The 8,556-nt window shown below is 49.0% G+C and overlaps 1 protein-coding gene across 5 annotated transcripts in view; it reads left to right on the top strand.

Moving 5' to 3' along the window:
* The first annotated feature begins 222 nt into the window (after positions 1–222).
* FAT1 (FAT atypical cadherin 1) overlaps positions 223–8,556 on the top strand; it is a 127,555-nt gene continuing 119,221 nt past the window's right edge. Inside the window, exon 1 of one of the 5 annotated variants that reach the window (XM_045997973.1) lies at positions 223–1,114. The gene's annotated coding sequence lies outside the window, so the exon portion shown is untranslated. Of the gene's footprint in view, positions 1,115–3,623; positions 3,835–3,997; positions 4,073–4,285; positions 4,399–8,556 lie in introns of those variants that run through there. The other 4 variants (XM_045997978.1, XM_045997975.1, XM_045997977.1 and 1 more) reach the window with 4 other exon arrangements.

Here is an 8,556-nt window from a genome sequence, read left to right as displayed (position 1 = left end):
TTTCAATAGTGTTTGCATTTGTCTTAGTCTACATTACGAGTAGACGACTGATTTGTGTCTTGGCCCCTATCACTGTGTATGATTTGTAAGACCCATTAAAAATTGGCTCCTCCTCCATCTCTTCCCCACACCCCTCCGAACCTTCTACGTTTCAGAGTACCGTGTAAAAACGTAGGCGCGTTTGGAAAGCATTTGAAAATTAAAATATGGCTCTGTGATTTTCAACACAAAGACCACAAACAGCGCTAGAGCACAAGAATTATTTAAAATACATCACATTCAGAAGTTGGAGGGCTACAAAGTACAAGTCGTCCAGGCTAGTCTGCAGAGACTGTGCTTGCTTCCGCCCTGCAAAAACCCGGCAGGCGACACGTCGCGACGAATTTCAGCTGCAGAAGAGGAAGAGCATCACCTGCAGTTTGACGCGTGGGAAAACGCTGCGGGAGGGGGCCTGCAAGAAAGAACACCAGAGAGGTGCGCGCCGCGGGGCTCCGGGGCCTCTCCGGTGTTGAGTGCGAGGAACACTAGCGCTCGGCGGAGTGGGGGAGACGCCGCACGGTGGAGAGGGATACGCGCCTCTGGGTACACAGCGCTGCCGCAGGGGAGGCCGCCCTAGCCCAGTGCTGGCTCGTAGCTACTGTCCGGGAGGCGGGCCCCGCAGGAGAATCCCGTCCGCGCCGCGGGGCGGGGGGCGAGGCGGGGCGCTGACGTCACCTACCCTCCCCCACCTTCGCCAAGAGGGAGGGAGTGGGGGAAAAGGCAGCGATCCGCCGCAGTTCCCGGCCGCAACTCCTAAACTCCGGCCGCTTGCTGCCTGGACATGTCCTGACAAACTTGGCTTCTCCTCAGCCCTATTCCGAAGCCCTCGCGCACTCTCATTTCGCCTCATCTTAGTGCTCAACTTTCCTGCCAGGACGGGAGCCTCCGGAGATGTGGCCACCTGGGTCCCGGCAGCGCGGGCGGATCGCACTCTCGTTGGGGACATGCTGAAGATCAGAGGGAGGCAAAGTTGGTACTTCAGATACGGCTTTTAACAAATATCCAAATTGCGTGGGGATTACGGAGCTGCCAAGGACTTTAAAGCTAGCAACTAAGGACTCGAGCGGCTGGACTGGTGAGTTCTTCGTTTACTGTAAGCCTTTTGTGTTTAAGTTTAAAACGTAGATGAAATTACAGGGGGTGTTCCGCCCTGAGCTAGTGCACAGAAGCGTGTGCATCCTACAGGCTCTCTTCCTAGCGAGCTGCACACCCCTCTGGCTTGTACATGGCTCGGGAATGGAAAGATCAGTCTGCACAGGTTTTGGAATTCATAAAATACATGCATAGCACTGTTCAAAAGAACTTGAAAAGCTATACTGTTTGTGCATTATTTTGAATGTAACTTATTATAGAAATGGTGCCCAGGGAGGGCGCAACTTGGGGCCGCGCTATCCGCAGTGGCGCAGCGCCCTCTAGTCCGGGCACCCGGCAAGGCGCGCGATCCTTCCTGGGTTCCGCGCGGACCGAGAACTTGGACCTGCCGGGCGCTCCAGGGACGTGGGCGTGAGCTCCCAGCCTTCACTCACCACCCCGGCCCGTTCGCTATCTAATTTTCAAATACTGGGTTGGGTGGACTGGTTGGAGAGGCCGTACCGGAGGAAAGCGTTTTTTTTCTGGAACCGTCCCCTATTCCCCTAATTTCCAAAAGCCTTTGGGGACAGGGTTAGGGAGGGCCAACGACCGAAAGGACAAACGTGGAGCTTGAACTACATTTTTTTTCTTGTGAAGGTAATTCGATGGTGGCAAAGAGGCATCCCTATTTCGTTAGGGCTAAAAGAGCAGAAAAACGCGGCAGCGCCAGCGTCTGAAATCTCCATCTCTGGCTCTCGGCTGTTCCTGTGGCGAAAAAGTGCAACTTCTTCCAGGCAGTTAGGTTTCGCAGTGAGCCTGGAAAATCGGGATTCCCAAGCAGATGTTTTTAGCTCGAGTGAAGGTTTTTACTTACTAATGAATGGTAGTTTTTTTTCAGGAGTTCTTTTGTGCCATTTAAGACATCTTGTGATTTTACGTTACGGGATGATGTCTTTTTACTTTTTACTATTCTTTCCCTTCCAACTCTACTTCCCTCCCCCAGCAAACTGTTGGCTGATTTGTTGAGAGTTAAAATTCAGCAAGGGGCGCAAGCCGGTAGAGCTTGGAGATCAGGTCACCTATCTTCTACGTGTTCGAAGTATAAAATTGACCTGTAACTCCAGGAGCACTTTGCTCATTTATGGCCGTGGCCAAGGGTTTGGATGATGGTGTTTTCTGGGTGTGTGGATTTATGTGTATTCCAAATACTGCGCAGGGAATACGCCACATACTCTTAGTGCTACGGATCAGCACATTCATTCTGCAGGCATTATCTTTCCTTTCCAGCCATAACCTGCTGGAGACCTTTATTTTTTCAAGAACATTCTTTGGGATGGTTTAAAAAGCGACTGCATTAACTCTGAACCAAGGAATTTCTCTCTTTAACCCTAGACTCACCCGCCCCCATCTGCCTCGCAGTTCCCCCAGCAGTCCCCTCCACCGGTTCCGGGGAAATCAGATTTCTTTGTCTTCACAGTGTTAAATGTTCGAGTCCCACAAACTTTCCGAGGTCATGTCCGCCCTCTTCTCTGGGCTGTTTTCCAATGCCCAGGGGGCACCCCGGGCTTAGGCCGAGGCTCAGCTGTGCGGAGCCTGCGTCTGGAGGTTTGCCGGCGCTGAGGATGGGCCCACAGTCCCCGGACCCCGGACTGCTCGCTCGGGCGTGGGTTGGAGGGGGGCTTCCCCGAGTGGGGCGTCCAGCGCCCGGGGCTTCCCCTTCTCTCTAGGGAACTTGTAGTTCCACGTTAGACTGGGTTCACAGTTTGTGCGGTGGACTTGCCGGCTGGGAAAGCGCACGAGGCGACACAGCAGCCTTTTGTCCCGCAGACGTGGGAGTCTGGGGTGTCTGCCTGAAGCGGTCGGCGTTGGGGTTCATAACCCGGGTCGGGGAGGTTATTTAACTAGCTCTGCACCATGAAGTGGTGGAGGAAGCGCTTTCATTTTCCCTGGATCTTCGTGTAGACCGAAGAAGGAAGTAGATCCGATCCGACTGCATTCCTTTTGAGACCTTTTGGAAGATTTTATTCCACCGCGCAATTGTAGACCCAGAACAGAGGCTTTCAAATGCAGATTTAGGAATTCTCCGAAGGTTATAGAGAATCTAAGGGGAACCGGGGGAAGCTTTATTAGCCTTAGCTGGCCTTTTTTTTTTTTTTTTTTTTAAGCTAAACTGTTTCCCCTTTCCTAGCAGGAAATATCCCATACTAATTCCCTGCAGAAATCTGTGTCCTAGCCGTAACTAACGGCCGCACTACAGCAAGGCCCACACCGTTCCTCGGAGTGTCGCAAGAGCACCCTGGGCACTCGCCTGTCTCCTCAGAGGAGTGAGATCCTCTAGCGGCAGGGGATCACTGACCCGCGGCGGGGAGTTGCTGCCCGGGACCCGCGAGCTCAGAGTCTGGTCGCCAGGGAAAGTCAGATCGAGTTTCCGCGCGGGAGAAACGAGCGCCGGCGCTCGCGGGCGTGGCTGCGGGCGGAGGGATATATTCCGCGCCGGGCGCGTGAGGCGCCGGTGCCGAGCAGGGTGGCCGCGCAGCGGGTACGCGGACGGCGAGCCGCGGCCTCGGAGCGGGGCGCGCGGGGAGCGAGGGAGGGCCGCCGGCACCATGACGACCCGCCCGCCTAGTGAAGCCCCCGGAGGACCCGACCCCCACTCGGGGGCGCGCTGAGGCGACAAGGCGCGCGTCCCCGAGAGTGCCGCCGCCACTTGGGGCCAACTTTGCTGTAAGTTTGATAGAAACGAAGTTGGGGCTGGAGGGCCGGGTGAACGGGCGGCGCAGCGAGGCGCCGGGGCTGCCGGTGCGCGGCCGGGGCGGAGCCGTCTGCGCCCAGGAGGCGTGCAGCTTGCTGCTTCGGGGTGACGGACTTTAGGCTCCCTCGGTGCTTTCCCCTCGCTGTCCAGCCAGGACGGCGCTCGGGCCGGTGCTCTGGGAGATGGGATGAAAGCAAGCTCGGCTGGAAGGTGGTACAGTGCCGCGGCGCCTGCCGGCTTGGAAAGTTCGGGACGGGCTCGGGATTCCGGCGGCGGGGAGGACGTGGGGGCGGAGGGGTGGGAGGGGGATAATTTGCAACGTGCGCGGAATGGTAATTACCTCGGCGAGTGCCGCTGCGAGCCGGCTGCGGGCTGTGGCGGCGGCTGCCCGGGGCTGCGCGGGTCCGGTGCTGGAGCCATTGCTGGAAATCAAAGCGGCGGCCGCGGCGCGGGGCTCCCGGGCGGCGGGAGGGCGAGGACTTCCGCTGCGCCCCGGAGCTCGGAAACTTCGCCGCCGCGCCCCTGCGCTCTCCCCGGTAACTCTCGTACCTGCTAATGGCTTAACTGATCTCGCCCCTAGGTTAATTTCTTCCAATTTATGAGAGTCCCGGCATAGGTGAGATGAAAGGAGAGGCCGGTAGCCAAAGAGATGGGATCTTTGAAATGGAGTCCCGGAGTTCTCTCAGATGTTTTGTGCCCCGAGGGATCGCTGCCCTGAGGGTTAAGTACTAACTGGTTCAATGTAGATAGAATAGGTGCGATTGATAACTTGCGGGGGCTAAACCTTTGCAAAACTCTGCTGCTTCTTAGTTTGGTTTTTTTTTTTTCCTAGAAGAGAAACTTGAAAGGTTTTTTTTGTTGTTTTGTTTTGTTTTTTTTTAAAGAAGGGATTCTCATTCTTCACTGCTTTCTCTTACTCGCAGTGCTTTCTTCTAGGAAGCTAACTTTCTGTTGTCTCCCTGAGATTTTTTGTTCCCAGTGATGGGAATTGCAGAGCTTTGAAAACAAGGACGCAATTGTATGCTTTAGGAAAGTAAACTCAAAATATTTTTTTATGCACTTAAGCTTTTTTTTTTTTGCATGTGTTTGAACTACGGTTTCATTAAGTGGCTTTTGTTAAACCACTCTGGTGCTTGGTAGAGTGGATTTTATTTTCCTTTTTTATTAGATATTTACAGTGAATATTAAAATCGGAAAAAATTTAAAAGGCAAATGATCTTCATTTGTTTATCTTTAGTAAAGGCAGCTTCTTAAGGCTTGGTCCGTTCAGACAGGGGTTCCATAGTTGGAGATATATGCACGTGTTAAAACTAGGTTATGGTAGTATTTTTTCCATATTTTTAGAGTTGTGGTTGTTATATATCATGTCCAGTTGTTACAGTTATTCATGAAAATGTGTTTCTGCAGTTGTATAGGTTAATATACATGAAATATATTTGGCTTTATCTTTGGGTTTTAAAAGAACGGCTCTGGTTCCACAGCTAGAATTATTATTTCTCTGTCCTTATTGTACTATTAAACCTTAAGATGGATTTTAAAATATTTAAAGTATTGCATAATTTTTAAAAAAACAACAGTTGACATAACTCTAAGTTAAGCTAAACATGGCATTTAACAAGCTCAGTGTAAGGTTTGGTTTGAATAAAGTATGCATTTTTGTACCCATTTCTTAAAAAAGGAACATCTTAAATGAACCACATTCTTTTGTCACTCTGAGCGGAAGCAGAATTGTTAGAGGACTTAATAAAAGCATTCAGGCCACCTGTATATTCCTTGTATCTTTTAATTAGTCACTAGAAGTTCCCCCAGTGGGTTATCATCATGTTAATAGATCATTTAATCCATGTTGTGGACAAGTGCCAAAGGGGAATCTGAAAATTATGTGTAAACTAATACTGTTTTCCGTCCCCAGCTCCCTTGCCTCTCTTGTGTATCTCTGTAGACTTAGCTTTTGAGCCACCGCTGAAGCAGTTATTTCTTGGAATGTTAGAGGTGAAAGGGATCTTACCGGTCATTTAACCTCACTGTCAAGTCTGCTACCACCTGTTTTCCACCCCAGTTTGGCTGATTTTACATAGATTCAGTAAACTGAATCAAATTAGTGCATTATTGTTGCATTAAATGTTGCCTCAGTGGCCTAATTTGTGGCCTAAAGGACCTGACTTAATAGCAGGAAGCCATAAGGCTAGGTGTCTGTTTAATCTTTATGAGTGGGAAATTGCAGTAGGTAAGCTTTCTTTTGACCAATTGTATAAATGATGAAGCCAAACTTTTTTTTTTTGTCTCACTTAATTGGTCAATTTGCAAGTGTTAGTTTATCCTTAGGCACTGAAAAGGAGTTTTTGAAATGATTTATTCGTTTAAGATCTGTACATTGCTGTTTTGTCTTCTGATTTCAAATGTAGTCCATCAGAGGAAGAATCTGTATATTTCACATTTTAAATTAAAAAAAAAAACTTACCTTTCTTTAAGTCCCGGATTTAAATATATTCCCCCAAATTCTTGCTTAATCCCAAAGGTTTATTTTATGTGTGGATATGTATCTATGGTTGGATGTCTTTTTGCGAACTATTTAGGAAAATGAGGCAGAATTGAAGCCTTACCCTTCATAGACAATTCAAACAGAGAGCTTCAGGATAAGCTCTGCATCACAGAAACTGATCTGGCATCTGCTATAGCAGGTTTGGAAGCATTCTGAGGTGGGTGGTGACCTCTTTCTCAGCTGCTAGGAATCAGAGCCATCTCTAGGGCAGCCATCTGCACTGTTGTTACTGGCCTGGTGGTGGTTGCACCGGGATTTTCAGAGGGATGGATGTGCATTTTCCCATGTTATCCCTCCTTCCCTCCCATCCTCTACTTGACCCCTGCCTCCCAGTCTCCATCCATTCATGAACTCAGCGACTGTGGATCTTCTCTGGGCCAAACATTGGGCCAAACACAGGATACAGGGTGAACAGATCACATTTTCTGCCCTCACAGTGCTTACGGTCCTGTGGGGGAGAAGGACAAATAAGCAGTTGGTTATATCCACTGTGATAAAAACACAGTAGTTCATCCTAGCATCTCCGTGAGCTGGGCAGGGACGGAGAGGTCTATATTAGGGTGAGTTCTGGGGGAAGAGTGAATCAGAAGGGAATAACGCAAGGACTCTAAATGACATGTGCAAAGCAGATCTTAGAAATCCTAGTTGTGCCGTGATTTCTTATTGTTAGGAAAAGGGTTGGTGGATTATAGATGTCTCTTCGGTCCTGTTTTTATATGACTTATGACTTACACTTTTTTTTTTCTTTTTTTTTGGCACAAGGAAAAGATAGAAAATCCTTGATTAGGGCTTACGTTGTTTTATAGACAGGAGGGATAGTTTTTTATGGGGCAGGAGTTAAAAGGGAAGGAAAGAAAGAAATGTAGAAGACAGATGACAGTGAATGTGAGGAGTAAAGGGCAGAAAAAAACAATGTTAGGTGGGAGTGGAGATTTTTTAAGTTTATAACCCTCACCACCAGGTGGTGTCATGTGCTCTGGACAGCTTGGTTGTGGGAAGTACTCCATTTTGGTTTGAAATAGAAAGTAAGCTAATTAGAGATTCAATTAGTAAAATAGGTAGAAGTAAAATTATCAGAGGTCTTTAATACAAGGCTAAGAACAATACACTTAATAAGCAGGCTAAGGGGAAACACTGAGTTTTCGCAGACTAGGGACTAAGGTCACAAAGACGTTTTTGTGAGATTGTGGTTGATAGGCCAAGTAGTACAGGGGCCAGAAAGTCGGAATACTGGGAAGCTAGGAAATGCTGTGCCTGCGCAAATAAAAGAACTAGGAGGCGGCCACAGAAATAGAAAGGGAACAATTTTCAGAAATTGAGGGGGAAAAGTCCAGTCTCGATAACTTTAGATAGGAAGGTTTGGTAGTTAGAAATAAAAGGTGTGTGTGTGTGTGTGTGTGTGAGAGAGAGAGAGAGAGAGAGAGAGAGAAAGAGAGCGAGACAGAGGGAAGTGGTAGGGGCAGGGTGGGGAGGAGAGAAGTGTCTCCCTGGAGGGAGGAGGCTGTAAAGATTTTAGTACAGTCTCTAGCTTTGCGAATAAAGAAATGGAATCCAAGGATTAGGTAACTTCCTTCAATCCACAGAGTTGGTTAGGGACAAAGCCTGGGCAAGATCACAGTTTTTATGTCTGCCAGCCCGTTTTTTCTTACTTGATTTCTTAGGTTGCAAGCCTGAGTGATTTGTGGTTTGGGAAGTGGTGAAACTCTTCACTGGCGTGGAATAGTGCAGTGGAATCATAGAGTGCAATGGCTGGTGTTTTGCAATTGGGAGTGGGTGAAATGCTGGGTCCCCGCAGGTCTGATGGTATCTCAGGAAGGTGTTCCCACTCTTAAGGGAGGTAAGGCTGGAATGTGGGATTCCAGAGTGAGGTAGTGGGTGAGGTCTTTGAGGATGATACCTTGTGCCAACAGTCGGAAGGACAAGTTTGTACTGACAAACTTGAAGGCAAAGAGTGTTGAAGAGAATCAGGAAAACTGAGTGTCATTCATCGTTCATGTGTTGTGCTGTGGATTGCCATGTTTTAGGTAGTCTGTGACGCATAAAGGACACAGCGGTATTGGGGAGGGTGTGAGTAGTGTGACCTTGAGTCAGGGAGTGCTGAGAAAAGGGCGTCTGATTTGCCATTGGCTTGTGACACCAGGAGAAGCTGTTT

Source organism: Meles meles, chromosome 2 (assembly GCF_922984935.1).
Source record: "Meles meles chromosome 2, mMelMel3.1 paternal haplotype, whole genome shotgun sequence".
In the NCBI taxonomy this organism is placed as follows: domain Eukaryota; kingdom Metazoa; phylum Chordata; class Mammalia; order Carnivora; family Mustelidae; genus Meles; species Meles meles.
The sequence above is the reverse complement of the archived record's forward strand: the minus strand, read 5'-3'. Positions and strand labels throughout refer to the sequence as shown.